The 19,494-nt window shown below is 40.5% G+C and overlaps 1 protein-coding gene across 3 annotated transcripts in view; it reads left to right on the forward strand.

Moving 5' to 3' along the window:
• The window catches only part of gna12a (guanine nucleotide binding protein (G protein) alpha 12a), a 73,252-nt gene that overhangs the window by 36,414 nt on the left and 17,344 nt on the right, over positions 1 to 19,494 (forward strand). The window lies entirely within an intron of this gene.

The following is a 19,494-nucleotide window of genomic DNA, read 5'->3' on the forward strand; positions in this document are numbered from 1 at the left end:
TGCCAACATGCAGTAAGCCTAAAGTGTTTTTTACACTGTTACCGCTAATAACCAAGCTATTTATCAGTTCAAGGACTACTTGTCATTTGATGAATTTGGTGTTCATACTAAAATGTCAATACTTTATTTGTTTGTGCCTTACTATTTTTTTATGCATCCATTTCCTACTATGATACCACTGTGAAGTTTTGACAATAGCTGCTTCTTTTAAAATGGATTATTAGCCTGCTGATTCCTTTGATTCCAACTGCATAGTTTTCCTGAAGGAGACCGCTAGCATTTTCTAAAGTCACCTCCTGAGAGAACCTGGCAAATAATGGGTTTTCGCAGCAACGTTTGTTAGCAAACTCTGGAATTATTGCTGGTGATGCATGACTTGTGACAGGGGCCAATACCATTATCTAACAGCCAATCAAAATAAAAGCAGCTAAAGACTTAAGAAATGTACCTTATTTTTAAAAAGAATCCAATCGCACCTTCATGATATTTGGCAGTGTAAAAGGTATGATTCTAAATAAAATGTAATTTTTATGCCTGTTTTCACTTGTTGTCACTGCTCAGTTACTCGATTAGTGGCATTGGTTAAATATTGCATTGCTGTCCATTTGACTAGTTGTATTTAAACAATTGCTTTAAAGTGTAATAGGATCTAAGTTCTATTTAACAAATTTCTTTTAAGTTGCTTTGAATTTAAAGTGTTGCCAGTATTAAAGGAATAAATAAACTGAAGCACTACATGGTGCCAGGGTATAAATATTCGGTCTTCATCTTGTAGAATGTTGGATTCCAGACAAAGGGTCCAAGTTAGATTCCAACTATTCACTGATCCTTGCACTGAGCCTTCTCTATTAATACATTTGGAGGGAAGGGAAACTGTCTAGACGAAGCAGCAACCCACACAGAGGATGCCTCCTTGTTACTTGTCTTAAGTTGAGGCATTGATCGGTTATAGGGATTTCTGCCAGCAGTACTAAAGCAAAAGGGAGACTGTTGACTTAAACCTCAGTGCAGTGGGATTCTGACCAGGGAGCATCTTTGTGTGTGGCTTAGTACCACAGGACACAGTGAACTCATGCCCTAAGTTTTGCAAGAACCATTTGTCCTGCATAAAATTATATATTTTTCAAAATGTAGTGAAAAGTAATAGTTTATTAGTGTGACACAAGTAAAATTGGTTGGACGATATTTCTGGCGCACATCTTTGGACTTGTATGCATATGGCATCATGTAATCAACACTTTTTTTTTGCATACTTGTAATGAAAGCTAATATACTGGAGGATAAGAAAACTAATAAAGTAGAAATGAGAAAACAAGCGTCAAGTGTGTCTATAACCCAAAACAGATACAATAAATTTTAATGTCATGCAATAGACAAGTAGCTTTTTTTCGGGAGTGTTTTGAACAACGATTTTGCAATACCAAATATTCGTACTTCCAGGGCAAGTTTTCAGTAATATATTCTGAACATTTCTCCAGTATTAAAAGTGCGGTATGCTTTTTTTGCAGTTGTTTCATTGAATATATTGATGTTTATGACATGTGGTTCTTTCTAATTCTGAATCAGTTAGTGGGAGAGGGGTAAGCACTAGAAAATTTTGGCATTATTAAAATTTAGTTTTAAAGATGCAGATCTGGCTGGTATGTTATTTTGCTCTAGAAAACCAAGACACACACCTTTAATTTAGACCAACAATTTGTTTGTCTTGACAATTTACATGCGAACATTAGAACTAGGAGCAGGAGAAGGAAGTGAAGCTTGAAGGGTCAACATATGACCAATCTTAAAGCATCTTTTCTGTAGCATATAGCTGCTGTAGTTAAAGCTGATGAAAAAACTACCCCAAACATTTTCTTAAATTGCTATATCAATAGGACTATTAAAAGCATAAAGGAATACCTATGTTATAGACAAAGCTATCAGCTTTCCACCTGTATAGCATCGCTACTCTTGTTTCCACTGAAACCTTGATCCATTCTTTATCATCCCTAGACAGTTAGTCCAAAGCCCTCCCAGTCCCTCCACAAACCCCTACTGTGCAAAGCACAGCAATCTGTATCCTGTCTGTACTAAATCCAGTTCAACCAATCTTAAATTACCACCGGTCTCTTTTCCACAGTGCAATGAAATAAACTACTCATTCTTAGCTTTTTACTTATGGCTTTGCTACACTAATCTCTATAACATCCTCCAACTTTTGCATTACTTAGGAAGGCTCTCCTTTTTTTTTCCAGCATAAGTATCTCCCTTTCTTTTCCCACCAATAGTGCATCCTTTCCTGGCATTATCTTCATTCTTTCCCTTGTGATCTCTACATGTGTGCAGGCTCTACTTCTTTAAAGGACTTGCTAAAAGATTTTTAGCAACTAAGTTGTGATCATTCCTTACTAAACTTTCCCATCCTTGCTCTTATTACTTTCCCTGTCCACATTTTAATGAAGTCACTTGTGCCACTTTTTTTCTTGTTAAAGTCACTATATAAATGCAAACTTATTTGTTTTTAATTTGCTGTTGAAGTTATCTGCATTCAAGTTAAATAAACATTTTTACTGTTGGGTGTTGATACATTGTTCATCTAATTATTTAGATAAAATTATACATCTGGCACTTACACCCACACACACATTTGTGGTATCACAAATCATTTTATCCTAGTGTGTCAGTGGTTTGTTTGCATGAAGCTTTTTTCCAATCCCACAAAAGCAAGTTAACTTTAGAAGTGCTATTACATGTGTGACCTCCGTGGATACTTATGGGTTGTTGTACTGTATATGTGGGTAGTTGGGTGAGGGGTAGGGGTGTAGAAGGAGGAGCATTAAAAGTTCAGATATTTTTGATCAAAGGTGTAAAAATTCTGAATGTCATGGCTAAATCACTGAAATTTCCAGCGGATTCTCACAACCAACATTGGATAGGAAGTACTCAGCCACATCAATTCCACCTAGCTCCTCTACACTGATTAGCAATGGTTAGATTCCAGTATGACCTTGCTTGTCTCCGTGTTGAACAAGCTCCTCCTGGGGTGGACTAGACTATTTGATTCATTATGTCTTCAGACTTGGTGTTTCCATCTCCAGTGAGGGCCCACACTCGGCTGCCAGCAGTTGGCAAGTACTTCACTTCTCAAGGTGTAAGACCCGCCAAGTGCAGATTATGCTGTCCCCCTTTTTTTGAAGACGCATTGCTGCAGGTGACAACCTCCCTGCCATCACCACCCCTCGGCTCAAAATCGTTTGGAAGAGGTTGGGCTGTCCGCAGCCCTTTGACCCACATGAGCAGTCTGAAAGAGCAGGCTGGTACCTAAATGATACAGACATGCATTTTCTAGGACAAACTTGCTAGTATGTCCATGGATCATATAACACAAAGTTGGACTTGGGATTGAAAATACAGCAGGTGGGGTAAGCATCCATTGAGATTTTCTTTTTCATTTAACATTTTATTTTGTAGAGATGCAGTTTCCAAAAAATGTTAAAATTTGGAATTAAATCCACTGTTCGACAATTTTTCTCACTAATTCTAAACCATGTGCATAAAACAAATTGAGAGTCACTATTCTAGAGTTTTGTTTTCTCTGCAGAAACTCTGTAGAGTTGAAAAGGGGGAACAAAGTCCCACATAAGAGATTAATGTGCAAAATTAAAGCACATGGGATTGGGGGAAGTCTGTTCCAGATGGATAGGAAACTGGTTTGCAGAGAGGAAACAAAGAGTAGGAATTAATGGATCCTTTTCAAATTGGCAGGCAGTAATTAGTGGGGTGCCACAGGGATCAGTGCTGGGACTCCAGCTATTCACAATAAATATTAATGATATGGATGAGGGAACAAAATGTAACATCTCCAAGTTTGCAGATGATACCAAATTAGGTGGAAGGGTAAACTTTGATGCGAATGCAGAGATCCTTCAGCATGATCTCGACAGGTTGGGTGAGTGGGCAAATCAATGGCGGATGCAGTATAATTTGGATAAATGTGAGGTTATTCAATTTGGAAGCAAAAACAAGAAGGCAGGTTACTACCTGAAAGGCTGGCTGTAAATTGGGAGAGGGGAGTGTGCAGTGGGACCTGGACGTCCTTGTGCACCAGTTGCTGAACATAAGCATGTAGGTGCAGAGGCTATCAAGAACTGTATGTTGGCCTTCATTGCGAGAGGTTTTGAGTACAGGAGCAGGGATGTGTTGTTGCAATTGTACAGGGCCTTGGTGAGACCACACCTAGAATATTGTGTGCAGTTTTGGCCTCCTTTTCTGAGGAGCGATGCTCTTGCTCTCGAGGGAGTGCAGCAAAAGTTTATCAGGCTGATTCTGAGGATGGCAGGTCTGACGAATGAGGAGAGATTGACTAGGTTGGGATTGTTTTCGCTAGAGTTCAGATGAATGAGGGGGAATCTCCGGGGTTTATAATGTTCTTAACAGGACTGGACAGGCTAGACTCAGGGAGGATGTTCTTGATGGTGGGTGTATCCAGAACCAGGGGTCACAGTATGAGGTTTCAGTGTAGACCGTTTAGGACGGAGATGAGATATTCCTTCACCAAAGAATGGTGAGCCTGTGGAATTCATTATCACAGGAAGTAGTTGATGCCAGAACATTGAATGTATTCAAGAGATGACTAGATATAGCACTTGGGCAAATGGGATCAAAGGTTATGGGGAGAAAGTAGGGTTAGGCTACCAAGTTGGAAGGTCAGCCATGATCATGAAGAACAGCAAAGCAGGCTCAAAGGGCTGAATGGCCTCCTCCTGCTCCTATCTTCTCTGTTTCTATGTGAGAAATATGGGTTCAAGATTTGATTATGTCCTTAATGCTGAAATTGATTGGACAAACAGTGTCCTTTAAGACTAGGGGGTATGGAGCACCTGCAAGCAGTTGAAGTAAATATGCAAGTGCAACAGGGCAATAATGAATGTTCTCAACTAACCTACAATGGCATGAAGTTTATGTATGTGGTTGAAGTAGGGAATATTTTAAAATTTATTCCCATGTCTCCTACTTAAGTTTGTATTTCATCTAATAAAGAATATGTTGGTCTCTTACTTGGAAAATTAAACAGTTGAGAAGTAGTAACTGTACTATGTTCAATGTGAATATAAGTAAGGATAGTAGAGTCATAGAGTCAAAGAGATGTACAGCATGGAAACAGACCCTTTGGTCCCACTCATTCATGCCGCCTAGATATCCTGTATAAATCTAGTCCTATTTGCCAGCATTTGGCCCACATCTCTCTAACCCCTTCCTATTCGGATGCCCGGCCAGATGCCTTTTAAATGTTGCAATCGTACCAGCCTCTACCACTTCCTCTGGCAGCTCATTCCATATATGTACCACCCTCTGCACGTAAAAGTTGCCCTTAAGGACCCTTTTAATCTTTCCCCTCTCGCCTTTAAACCTATGCCCTGGAGTTTTGGACACCACCCACCCCCCTGGCCCTTGCCCAGGAGAAAAGACCTTGCCTATTTATCCTATCCACGACCCTCATTTTATACACGTCTGTAAGGTCACCCCTCGGCGTCCAACGCTCCAGGCGAAATAGCCCCAGCCTATTCAGCCTCTCCCTATAGCTCAAACCCTCCAACCCTGGCAACAACCTCAAATCTTTTCTGAACTCTTCCTAGTTTCACAACATCCTTCCTGCAGCAGGAAAACCAGAATTGCATGCAATACTCCAAAAGCGGCAGAACCAATGTCCTGTACAGCTGCAACATGACCTCCCAACTCCTATACTCAATGCATTGACCAATAAAGGCAAGCATACCAAACGCCTCCTCCATTTTCCTATCTATCTGCGACTCCACTTTCAAGGAATTCTGAATTTGCACTCCAAGGTCTCATTGTTCAGCAACACTCTCCAGGACCTTACCATTAAGTGTATATGTCTTACCTTGATTTGCCTTTCCAAAATGCAGCACCTCACATTTATCTAAGCTCCATATGCAACTCCTCGGCTCATTGCCCCCTCTGATCAAGATCCAATTGTACTGAGGTAACTTTCTTTGCTGAGGTTGTTGCCTTGCTCACCGAGCTGGCTTGTTTTTGTAGAGACGTTTCGTCACCATGCTAAGTAACATCATCAGTGGAGCCTCCGATGAAGCGGTGTTATTCTACTCCGCTTGGAATTTATACTGTCCGGTCCATTATGGTGAGTACTGTCGTTTCCGGTTTTGATCTGTATGGGTTTATATATGGGGTCCAATTCTATGTTTGTTGATTGAAGTATGGGTGGAGAAACGTGCCTCTAGGAATTCCCGTGCGTGTCTGTTTGGCTTGGGCTACTATGGTTACTTTGTCCCAAGCCAAACATAGACACATCGGGAATTCCTAGAGGCACGGTTCTCCACCGATACTGCAATCAACAAACATAGAATTGAACCCCATATATAAACCCATACAGATCAAAACTGGAAACGACAGTACTCACATTGACGGACCGGACAGTATAAATTCCAAGCAGAGAAGAATAACACCACTTCATCATCAGAGGCTCCACTGACGTTGTCACCTAGCATGGTGACGAAACGTCTGAACGAGAACAAGCCAGCTCAGCGAGCAAGTCAACACCCTGATCCACAACCCGAGCTACAGATCTTTGCCAATACTTTAAACTTTCTTTGCTGTCCACTACAGCTCCAATTTTGATGTCATCTGCGCACTTACGAACCATACTTCGTATGTCCATATCCAAATCATTTATATAAATGACAAAAGGTTATGTTCCGTAAAATCAGAATGAATCTGACTGAAACTACTTGGACGGTAGAGTTTCGTAAACAGAATGGCAGAGCAGTAATGCAGAAGGAAGGTGAAAAGTCAATATAGAAAGATAGCATGTATAATAAATCTTTTGAAAATATTTTAAAGTTAAAGGAGTAGGAATGTTTTGAGATAAAGCCAAAGATGGAAGAATGGTGGTGATTAATATTGTTTTTATAATGCCAGTAAAAGTCAGAATGTGGGTAAATTGTTTGAAAAATTTGTGAAAATAAATTTAAAACTCTGGTCAATAAGCTTAATGTTAAATCTTTGTACAGGCTATTCAACTACAGGGACATCACAACTAAACCCAAATCCTGTGTTTCTATCAAGCACCTATGTGAAGTGATCAGGAGTGGGACCCTGGCCAAAAATGGACTCCACGGCTCAAATGCTGCAGTAGAAAATAAGCCAAATGTCGGTAATTAGAAATACTACTTGATTTTAGAGATCAAAAAAGGAATAGAAAGGTCCATATTATGGAAGGACATGAAATGTAGTTCAAGACTTAAAGGAAGTAATTGGCAACCAAATCATGGCAGTTACCTGAATGGACTAGTTTTCACAATTTCCTATACTGATATACTTGTATTAGTAGCAGGTAGGGAGCACATAGTTTCAAAGTTTGGGCTATTTGTTGCTGTGCATCTTATTTTTCTGGCATCTGCAATACAGTAACCATTGACCTCTTTTTTTTAAAATAAATTATTCACATCCTTATGCCAACATTTCAAGCTGTTTTTCTTGCTGTTGGAACTCTTCCTGAATTAGTTCCTTGTTAAAATTAGGTTGGTGCCATTTGGAAAACCTCAGTGAGAAATCCTTTGACTCACCAGTTAATATTATTTCAGTTTTTTTCAATTTCAATGTAACTAATATGAATTTGCAGAAATAGAAATCCTTGTCACTTTGAGGAAGAAACAGAAGAATATTTTAAAGATGTCTAATGTGTTGAATTAGGCATTGAATGGAAGTTGAGCAAGTATTTTGCTTGTCAGTTTAATAATTGAATAAACGTCTCTAATGCTGCTGAATTAATGGTTTCATTGTGATACTTGCATTGTGGTGGTGTTACATATTAATGAATATGTGCTGATCAAATTCTCTGAAGCTTGTTGGTTTCATCACTTTTTTCCTCTGCCCAGCAACAAGAACTATGTTTGATAAGCTTAGCTGTTTCTCTAATAACATCTATAAATGGACACATTTTAAGATACATAGAATGCTTCTTGCTGTGGAAGAACAATTGTATTATTTTAAATGATGTACGGTGAACTATTTATAGAATCAGAGTTGTACAGCATGGAAACAGACCCGTTGGTCCAACCTGTCCATGCCGACCAGATATCCTAAGTTAACCTAGTCCCATTTGTCATCATTTGGCCCATATCCCTCTTAAACCCTTCCTATTCGTGTTTGTTAAAGATAAACTCTCAAAAATATACAGTTTGCGGAACTAGTAATAGAGGTTGATTTTTTTCAGTTTGGGGAATGCGCATGTTTTAAGTGGTTTTGGTCTGCACAAGATGAAAGAGGGACTTGATGGAAAGTGTGATCACTGTATGAATTGGGTGCACTGAGTGCAGTATAAATGACATAGCAGATGTATTCATGGAAAATTAATTGGAGGGAGTGATTTAAAGACTTGAAATACTGAACCTTAAGGGAGCTGGCAAGTTTGGAATTTGAAGGATGTGATCTGATACCAGAGATGCAACTGGTATGCCTGTAATCTCTCAAGTTTGTTTACATGAGAAATGGATTACTTAGGTGGTTTGTATTTAATCAATGTATGGCCAAAACTCCATTGCATTGATTTCATTTTCTCTTATTGTTGCTTCCATATTTGGTGTGTAGTGAAGTAGTGTTTTTGATTGATGTCTCAGCTTGAAATGCATTGAGGTCTCAAGGGCCATAATGGTGCTGGATGTGCAGTATTTCTTACAAGATGACATTAGTTTCTCACCAATATTTTAATTGCAAACTCAGCTGTTGCGTAAACCTCTGACTTTTTATTGGTAAACTTTTTTTAAAATTTATTGGTTCTTGGTTTGCATCCTGCCGACCATATGGTGGCACATGGCCTTACTTTAAGTTTGGAAGTTCCATCGGAAAATCAGTGATTTGATGGCGAATGTTGGCACTGTACTATCTTAATTGTCCAAGGTGCATAATGACACACTCTCTGGTCTGACTTGCCCACTGTTGTTTCTTAAAGTAAATGGGTAACTTTGGCCATCAGAAAATTCATTCATTGTTCAGCAAATTTGCCAAGGACGATAGTCTGTCTTGACATTCTTGATTATCCCTAAATATTACCTGTAGTACACTCCTATACCAGTGATTTTTTTGTATATATTGAAGCTTCAACCTCTGACCCTAATTCTTTATTCACTGTGGGTCTTGCATACCCTTCTACTCAAACTTGCAAAATTTGAAAGTAGAAATGTATCTTCTGATTTTTAAATCAGGGTAGTTTTTGACACATTGGTTGTTATATCCTTTTACGGTTAGTCTAGATTCAGCAATTTAGTCAGTGAGACATAACCATAATTGCATTTCCTCTTGCTTCCCTCATGACTTTGCAGAGCAACTTTGTTTAAAGGCTTGGCAGGTTGTGTTAGAATTCTGACTGTTATACTGTTTATTAGTGTGTGGAGGGGAGAAAAAAACTTCTTCAGTCAGAAAGGAATTGTAAATTTAAGCTTTTCTGTTGCGTTGTTTCTCAAAAATGCCAGCAATTTTCATATGTTCTTTACATTTTGCTTTCTGTGCATAATATTTCCAGTAATTCTGAAATAATATGCTTTTGCAAGTTTGTCATCTACATTTAACTTTTCAACAATGCTGTTATTAAGGCTGAAGCAAATAAGTCCAAAAATAGTTGATGCTATTGTGGAGAGAAAGTTCAAGCTCAAATATCGCTTATTTCCCGGAAGATTTTGTTTTAATTATTTAAAAGATCATGAGAAATGGTAGTCTGAAGCTTCAAAGGTCTTCAGGATTTTTTTGTTGCTGTTTTAATTTCCATCATCAGGGTAAGATTTATGGACCAATAGTAGTTCAGTTCTAGAAAGCATTCTTAGATTTAATCTTTATTTCACTTTTAGACTTCATTTAGTATTCACTTTTATCTTTGAAAATGCAATTTTTGATGGCTGAGCCATTCTATTTTCCATGGTATAGAATTTCGTAGCATTGGAGGAGGCCATTTTGGCATCATGTGTTTGCGATGCACTGTGGTTAGATATTTTTAAGCCAACTGTGAGACAGTTGCGACATGTCTGGGTCATGTGGAACTTGAGCCTGGACCTGCTGGCCCTGAAGTAAGGATACTATGCTGGTTTTACTGTGACTCGCTTTTAATTTTTATCAACTATCTCTCAAAAATTTGTTTACATGAGAAATGGATTACTTAGGTGATTAAAGAATACAAACCAATGTATGACAGTTCTTGATGTAATTTTTCTTCACACTTTTATGGACATATTTCAGTAGAAACCAACCATCACCAAGGACACACAATTCTTAAAGTATGGTTCTTGCGTAAATATTCATATTCAAAGCTGACCTTTTTGTTCACGTCTTTCCTTGACCTTTTGTTTGTTGGTGTCTGTCTCTGGTTGCGCGTGTCTGTCTAAACTCTCTGCAACCTCGAGTTGCTTTAATATTGGAAGCAGCCTTTTGTTTAAGGCTTCCTTGCAGCAAATCTGCAAAATTTACTTGGATTTGCTTTTAGCTGCATGAGACCATGTGCTCTGAACTGGTGGTACCATTATAGCAGCAGCCATATTTGTGCATGTGAAGATAGTAAATTAAGGAGAGAGAATTGACCATAAGACCATGAGAGAGGAGCAGAAATAGGCCATTCGGCCCATTTGGGTCTGCTGCACCATTTGATCATGGCTGATAGGTTCCTTGACATCTTTCCCCTGCTTTTTCCTGGCAACCCTTGACCCCCTTACTAACCAAGATCCTATATATCTCTGTCTTAACACACTCAACTTGGCCTCAAGCCCTCCGACAATATATTTCCCAGATTAACAACCCTTTAACTGAAAAAAAAATTCCTCCTCATCTCGGTTCTGAACAATTGTATCTTCACTCTGAGGCCGTGCCCTCAGGTCCTCATCTGTCCTAGTGGAAACATCTTCTCAACATCCACTGTATGAAGGCCCCTCGGTATTCTGTAAATTTCAATCAGATCCCCCTCATGCTTGTGAACTCCAATGGGTACAGACCCAGAGTCTTTAATTCCTCCTCCATGTGACAGGTCTTTCATCCCTGGGCTCATTTTTGTAAACTTTCTCTCGGCCCTGTCCAACACCAGCACCTCCTCCCTTAAATATGGGGCCTAAAACTGCTCTCAATATCCCAAATGCAACCTAACCAGAGCCTTGTACAGCCTCAGCAGTGCATTTCTGTTCTTGCATTCTAGCTCTCTTGAAATGAATGCTAACATTGCATTTGCCTTCCTAACTGCCAACTGAAACTGCATGTTAACTGTGAGAATCCTGAACTAGGATTTGCAAATCGTAGAGTGTTAGAGCTGTACAGCATGCAAACAGACCCTTCGGTCCAACCCGTCCATGCTGACCAGATATCCTAAATTAAACTAGTCCCATTTGGCCCATATCCCTCAACTCTTCCTATTCGTGTACCCATCCAGATGCCTGTTAAGTGTTATAATTGGACCAGCCTCCTCCACTTCCTCTGGCAGCTCATTCCATACATGCACCACCGTCTCAGGAAAAAGTTGCCCCTTAGGTGTCTTTTTCAATCTTTCTGTTCTTACCTTAAACCTATGCCCGCTAGTGTTGGACTCTGCTACACTGGGGAAAAGACCTTGGCCTTTAGCCTATCTATGCCCCTCATGACCTTAGAAACTTCTATAAGGTCAGCGGTCAGCCCTCGGGCTATGATGCTCTGGGGAAAATAACCCCAGTTTGTTCGGCCTCTCCCTATAGCTCAAACCCTCCAACCTGGCAACGTTCTGGTAAATCTTTTCTGAACTATTTCAAGTTTCACAACATCCTTCCTATTGCAGGGAGACCAGAATTGAATGCAGTATTCCAAAAGCAGCCTAACCAATGTCACTAATATCCATTACAAACCCACCAACTCCCACAGCTACCTGGACTATGCATCCTCACACCCCACTTCCTGTAAAGACTCCATCCCATTCTCTCAGTTCCTCTGTCTCCGTCGCATATATTCAGATGAGGCCAACTGCGACAATGGAGCCTCCGAAATGTCCACATTCTTCCTCAACCGAGGATTCCCCAGCTCCGTTGTCGACAGGGCCCTCAATCGGGTCCGACCCATCTCCCGCATTTCTGCCCTCACCCCTTCTCTTCCTTCCTGCAACAGCGATAGGGTTCCCCTTATCCTGACCTACCATCCCACCAGCATCCACATCCAGAAGATCATCAGACGCCATTTCCGCCACCTCCAGCAAGATGCCACCACCAGACACGTATTCCCCTCCCCTCCCTTGTCCACCTTCCACAGGGACCGTTCCCTCCGGGACACCCTGGTCCACACTTCCTTCACCCCCAACACCTCCCTACGGCACCTTCCCCTGTAACCGGCGAAGGTGCAACACCTGCCCATTTAACTCCTCCCTCCCCACTATCCAAGGGCCCGAACATACCTTCCAGGTGAAGCAACACTTCACCTGCACTTCCAAGAATCTAGTCTACTGCATTCGCTGCTCACAATGTGGTCTCCTCTACATTGGGGAAACAAAGCGTAGACTTGGCGACCGCTTCACAGAACATCTACGCTCTGCTCGCAAAAAAGACCCTGAACTACCTTCGCCTGCCATTTCAATGCACCATCCTGCTCCCTGGCCAACATCTTTGTCTCTGGCTTGCTACAGTGTTCCAGTGAAGCCCAACGCAAGCTGGAGGAACAACACCTCATTTTCCGCTTGGGGACCCTACAGCCCTCCGGACTCAATATTGAGTTCAATAATTTTAGGGCCTAAACTCTCCCATGTCCCAGCCCCCACCCCACACACCAGGCCTTGTTACCACATAGCCTGCCACTACACACCCCCTGTTGTTAGTCACTAACAGTCCCCATTAACAACTATTCACCCTCCCAGCCTGATTGTTAGCAACTCCTTTGTCTGTCCAACTGTCTTTGTCTTTGGGCTCCATCCTATCGTTTACTCCCTACCTCACCCACCTCCCTATTTTCTGCATATAAACTGACGTTTTCCCAGCCACCATCAGTTCTGAGAAAGGATCACCGGACCCATAACGTTAACTCTGTTTTCTCCTCCACAGATGCTGCCAGACCTGCTGAGCTTTTCCAGCCACTTTTTGTTTTTGTAACAGCCACAACATGACCTCTGAGCTCCTAAAGTCAATGCACTAACCAACAAAGGCAAGCATACCAAACACCACCTTCACTACTTTATCTACCTGCAAATCTCCTTTCAAGGAACTAAGCACCTCCACTCGAAGCCCATTTGTGCTTGAGATTTCCAAAGCCCTTTCCCTGTTTAGAAAATAATTTATACCTCTATTCTTCCTACCTAAGTGCAAAGCCCCTCCTTTGCCACATTGTATTCCATCTGCCACTACTTTGCCCACTATCTTAGACTGTCCAAGTCTATCTGCTGGTTCCCTGCTTCCTCAATATGACCTGTTCCTCCATCTATCTTTGTGTCATCTGCAAACTTAACAATAATGCCCTCAGTTCCTTCATCCAGATGGTTAATGTATAACAGGAATAGTTGTGGTCCCAACATGACCTTTGTGGAACTCCAATAGTCACTGGCTCCATCCCCGCCTCTTTGACCTGTCTGTCTCCTCTCCACCTATCTTCTCCTCTATCCATCTTCTATCCGCCTCCCCCTCTCTCCCTATTTATTTCAGAATCCCCTTCCCCTCCCCCATTTCTGAAGAAGGGTCTAGGCCAGAAATGTCAGCCTTCCTGCTCCCCGATGCTGCTTGGCCTACTGTGTTCATCCAGCTCTACACCTTGTTATCTCAGATTCTCCAGCATCTGCAGTTCCTACTACCCCTTTTATCCCTATTCTGCCTTCTGTCAGTCAGCCAATCCTCTGTTATGCCAGTACCTTGCCCCTAACACCTTGGGCTTGTATCTTGTTTATTAGCCTCCTGTGCATCACCTTGTCAAAGTCCTTTTGGAAATCCAAATAAATCACGTTCACCGGCTCTCCCTTGTCTAACTTGCTTATTACCTCCTCAAAGAACTTTTAACAGATTTGTCGGCATGACCTCTACATAACAACAAAGCCATGCTGACTCAGCCCTATTTACCATGCACTTCCAAGAATTCTACAATTTCCTCCTTAATAATGGGCTCTTAAAATCTGACCAACAACCGAAGTCCGGCTAACTATCCTATAGTTTCCTGTCTTCTGCCACCCTCCCTTATTAATATTACATTAGCCACTAATTGAGCCAGCACTTCAACTCTTGCTAACTGCATACTGATAGGCACAAACTTGTGGTGCTCCCTCCTTATAATACGTGAAGTGTGGAGAGTTCTGTTTGCTTCTAAATGATTAATTTTGGCTTTGTTAAATGTTTCTGAAAATTGTGTTAGAATGTACATTTGCTGAATTTTTAAAAGTAGAGTGCTGTTTTAATGCTAATTATATTTTATGGAAACTCTATTCCCTATTCACTTCCTTCAACATGCTTTGTGTATACCCTTCACCTAGTTGCATGATATGCCCTTACTATAGATCATGGAGTAGACACTACCATATGTTTGGCTTAATCCTTTCACCCCTTCAATTGGTGAGATGGAATCCAAGTATAATACGGAGATAATCTGAAGAGAATTGAAGAAATCAGTGGAGTTTTATTCAGAAGGTTGCCAACTAGTAACTACTCTTAAATTTTAAATTTTTTTTCCTGAAGTATTTAATATCCTACCAGTACTGTGGCTGATTCTACCTAATTATCATTGTTTAGATGTATTCCATAATCTGATGCACCCCCACCACTTAAAACAGGCAGTGCTTGTCTTGGCCAAAAACAATTTCAGAAATTCCTGGTCTCAACATCTTAATTTGTCTGTTTATTTTGTTCAGAAATGGCTGTGTGTACTCGCAAGATCATGCATAATTTCCACATACGTGATACATGAGTTTTTGTGTGTTTGAGGTGGGATTATGTTTTTCTGTTGAAGATTCCACATTGTCTTCTCCTCTTTTGTGTCAGGTGAATACTTCTGTTCTGTTGCACAGTTCCACATGCAACTATCATTTTGTGATTCTTGCATTTGGTATAAGCTCACATCCAGTTTTGTTGTGTCAGAATATGTAACTTGCCACAGGATACAACAGAGGGGATTTAAAGTTATGAGTTGAACAGTATTGCATTTTATTTGTCATGATCCTATTTCTGATGAGAGTTTTTTTAACCATTTACCATTTAGAAGTTACAGTCACAAATGTAGTGTCACACTACTGTAGCTGTAATATGTGTGGTTATCTCTTGATTGTGAAGTAACAGCACTGTGTACTCAACTTACTATTTACTGTTCCAGTCCTAGAAGCAATCAAATAAGATAAAAGTAAAATATTGCAAGTGAGGGAAAAATGTACGTTTGTATAATTTGAGGCTATGCTTAACATCAGCCACGTTTGACTAAAATGAAATTAGACTGTGCACACTGGCATAACACTGTTCCATATAAAGTAGGCAGGTCATATCTGCAATGATATCCTAACTATAAATGATAGGAGCCATATTTATTTCTACTCGGATCGTAATGCTAATGGTGGGGTGGGGTGTGGTGTGCGTGTGAAGTGGTGCATTCTTCAGGCATCTTTTATAGAGTCATAGAGATGTACAGCATGGAAACAGACCTTTTAGTCCAACTCGTGCATGCCAACCAGATACCCTAAATGAATCTAGCCCCATTTGCCAGCATTTGGCCCATATCCCTCTAAACTCTACCTATTCATGTACCCATCCAGATGCCTGTTAAATGTTGTAATTGGACCAGCCTCCTCCACTTCCTCTGGCAGCTCATTACATACATGCATCGCCCTCTGCATTTTTCAAAAAAAAAAGTTGCCCCTTAGGTCACTTTTAAATCTTCCCCTCTCAGCTTAACTTTATGCCCTTTAGTTTTGGACTCCCCTATCCCCGGGAAAAGACTTTGGCTATTCACCCTTTCCATGTCCCTCATGCTTTTATAAACTTCTATAAGGTCAGCCCTCAGCCTCTGACGCTTTAGGGAAAATAGCTGCAGCCTGTTTGTCCTCTCCCTATAGCTCAAACCCTCCAACTCTGGCAACATCCTTGTAAATCTTTCCTGAACTATTTCAAGTTTCACAACATCCTCCTTATAGCTGGGAGACTAGAATTGAACGCAGTATTCCAAAAGCGGCCTAACCAATGTCCTGTACAGCTGCATCATGACCTTCCAACACCTATAGTCCATGCATTGACCGATTAAAGGCAAGCATACCCAAACACCACCTTAACTATCCTATCTACCTGCAACTTGACTTTCAAGGAACAATGAACGTGCACTCCAAGGTCTTTTTGTTCAACAACACTCTCCAGGACCTTACCATTAAGTGTGGATGTCCTGCCTTGATTTGTCTTCCCAAAATGCAGCACCTTACATTTATTTAAATTAAACTCCATCTGCCACTCCTCGGCCCATTGGCCTGTCTGATCAAGATCCTGTTGTACTCTGAGGTAACCTTATTTAGTACGATGGTTCTTAAATTTATAAAATCTTACTGTGAACTTACAACTAACTTATTATTATTGTAAAATTTAACACAGGTTAACAGTGGTAAATAAAGTACTCAAAGTAAACCACTATTGTCAGTAGTTTACTTTTAGGTATGTTGTCTTGTGACTGTTAATCATAGCCAGTGCATTCTGTCCTGAAGCTGCTGACAAAACTTTTATTCTCACCAAAACCATAAACCCCTTTAGTAATGGTCACAAGCTACATTGACCACTTATGTGTTTTTAAAAAAAACTACAACAAACTTAGATGCGCATAGACGGTCATTCCAGTTTTTTTAAACTTTTATATGAATGGAAACATTTTGTTTGGAAGCAACTTCACCTTTTTAAATCATGGTCCTTCATTTTGTGAAGGAGCATGAAAGACCTAATATGGTCTTCTAGAGATGCTCACTTTTGCAAGTTTGACAGAATGTAGGTCTGTCATGATTGACTCCACCAAATTACCACCCACTTCGTGAAGATGTAATCTACCTCCACGTGACATGAGCCCTCTTGTGGACATTTACAAGGCTGCATTCTATTCTAAAGATTTAGCTGCATGTTATGAAATACATTCTCATTGATTTCCAGATATGACCTTCCAATGCATTCCCTCAAATCCAAATCACATAGGTGTATGTGTCGGTCTGAGTGTGTGCATTTGGAAAATAACTGTTTAATGATGTGTCGCTGAATCTGGTTAGATCACATTAGCTCTTGAACTATGCTCATGTCACTCTTAAAACGTTGGATAATTCAGGATCATCCTGAAGAAAAAAAATCTCAGGATTCTTCTCCACTTGTCTGTGTAAACTACTGTCCTTTGCTTCCTCTGTCCCATATTTCCCAACAAAAAATGCTGCAACTGAACTTCTCTGGATTCATTTGTAGAGCTCCATCTTCTGCTGTTTCTTGTTCACCCCTATTTACCGCAAGAATCACCTCCACATAAAGCCTTGATTCCATGTCCTCTTTCTTTCCTATATCCTATAACGCCCACTCTAGATTATCTTGTGCATAAGAGACCTGCTTCCTGCCAGTACATCTACAGGGTCTGTTATTTGCATCCCAGAGTACTTAAGGAGGTGGCCCTAGAAATAGTGGATGCATTAAAGGTCATCTTCCAAGATTCTATAGATTTTGGAACAATTCCTACAGATTGGAGGGTAGCTATTATAACCCTGCTATTTAAAAAGCAGGATAGAGACAAAACGGAAAATTATAGACCAGTCAGCCTGATAGTGATAGTGGTGAAAATGTTGGAGTCCATTATAAAAGATTTAATAGCAGAACACTTGGAAAACAGTGGCAGGATAGGACAGAGTCAGTATGGACTTACAAAAGCAAATATCATGACAAATATATTGGAATCCCTTGAGGATGTAACTCCGAGTTGATGAGGGGGAGCCAGTGGATATGATTTATTTGGACTTTCAGAAGGCTTTCAGCAATGTCCTACATAAGAGATTAGTGCATAAAATTGAAGCACGTAGGATTCGGTGTAGCATATTGGGATGGACAGAAAACTGGCTTGCAGAGAGGAAACCGAGTAGGAATAAAAAGATCATTTTCTGACTGGCAGGCAGTGACTGAAGCAGGGATCAGTGCTGGGACCTCAGCTATTCACAATATGTATTAATTAGGTGAAGGGATTAGATATAATATTTTCAGATTTGCAGATGACAAAGCTGGATGGAAGGATGAACTGTGAGGAGGAGGCAGAGATGATTTGGACAAGTTGAGTGGGCAAATGAATGGCAGATGTAGTATAATGTGGTTATCCACATTGTAGCAAAAACAGGCGGAAAATTATTATCAGAATTGCTATAAGCTGAAGGGGAATGTGTGACAAGACCTGGTTGTTCTTGTCCACCAGTCACTGAAGGTAAGCATGCAGGTGCTGCAAGCAGTAATGAAAGCAAACGGTATGTGACTTTCATAGCAAGAGGATTAGAGTACAGCTGTCTTGCTGCAATTGTATGGGGCCTTGGTGAGACTACACCTGGAATATTATATGCAGTTTTGGCCTTCTTATCTCAGGAAGGATGCTCTTGCTGTAGAGGGAGTGAAGCAAAGCTCTACAAGACTAATTCCTGGGATGACAGGACTGCCATATGTGGAGAGGTTGAATTGGCTGTGATTATATTTGCTGCAGTTCAGAAGAATGAGGGGGAATCTCATAGAAACCTATAAAATTCTAATAGATTGGACAGGGTAGATGCGGGAAGGATGTTCCCGATAGCAAACAAGTACATAACCAGGGGTCACAATCTAAGGCTACAAGGTAAACTATTTAGGAATAGGTTAGGAATTATTTCTTCACCCAGAGAAGTGAGCCTGTGGAATTCACTATCCACAGAAAGCAGTCGAGGCCAAAACATTGTATGATTTCAGGAAGAAGTTGGATGTAACGCTAGGGGCTAAAGGGATCAAAAGTAATGAGGGGAAAAGCAGCAACAGGCTTCTGAGTTTGATGATCAGCCAGTGCCATGATGCATGGCAGAGTAGGCTCAAAGGGCCAAATGACCTACTCCTAATCTTCTTTTATTTATTTCCTCTCTACCTTTTGTTCCTTGAATATTTGATAACTTTGGAATGCTTTTTTGTCTTCTACTTTGAAGACTGATGTAATGTATTTATTCAACTTCCCTGCCATTTCTTGGTTCCCCATTACTATTTTCCCAGCTTCGTTCTCAAAGTGATCTATGTTCACTTTGGCTTATCTCTCTTTGTATATTTGAAAAAGCCGTATGTTGATATCACTTGCAAGTTTGCTCTCGAGTTTATTTCTCCCTCTTATTTTTTTGGTCATCTTTTGGTTTTTAAAACTTTCCCAATCCTCTGGCTTGCCACTAATCTTTATCATATTGTTTGTTGTTTCTTTCATATTCATTCTATCCTTGACTTCCCTGTTCAACCATGGTTGGCCTATCCCCTTTTCTAGAATCCTCCTTCCTCATTGCAATATGTCTTTGCTCTGAGCCATAAACTATTTTCTTAA

Source organism: Rhincodon typus, chromosome 21 (genome assembly GCF_021869965.1).
Source record: "Rhincodon typus isolate 14 chromosome 21, sRhiTyp1.1, whole genome shotgun sequence".
NCBI classification, from domain to species: Eukaryota; Metazoa; Chordata; class Chondrichthyes; order Orectolobiformes; family Rhincodontidae; genus Rhincodon; species Rhincodon typus.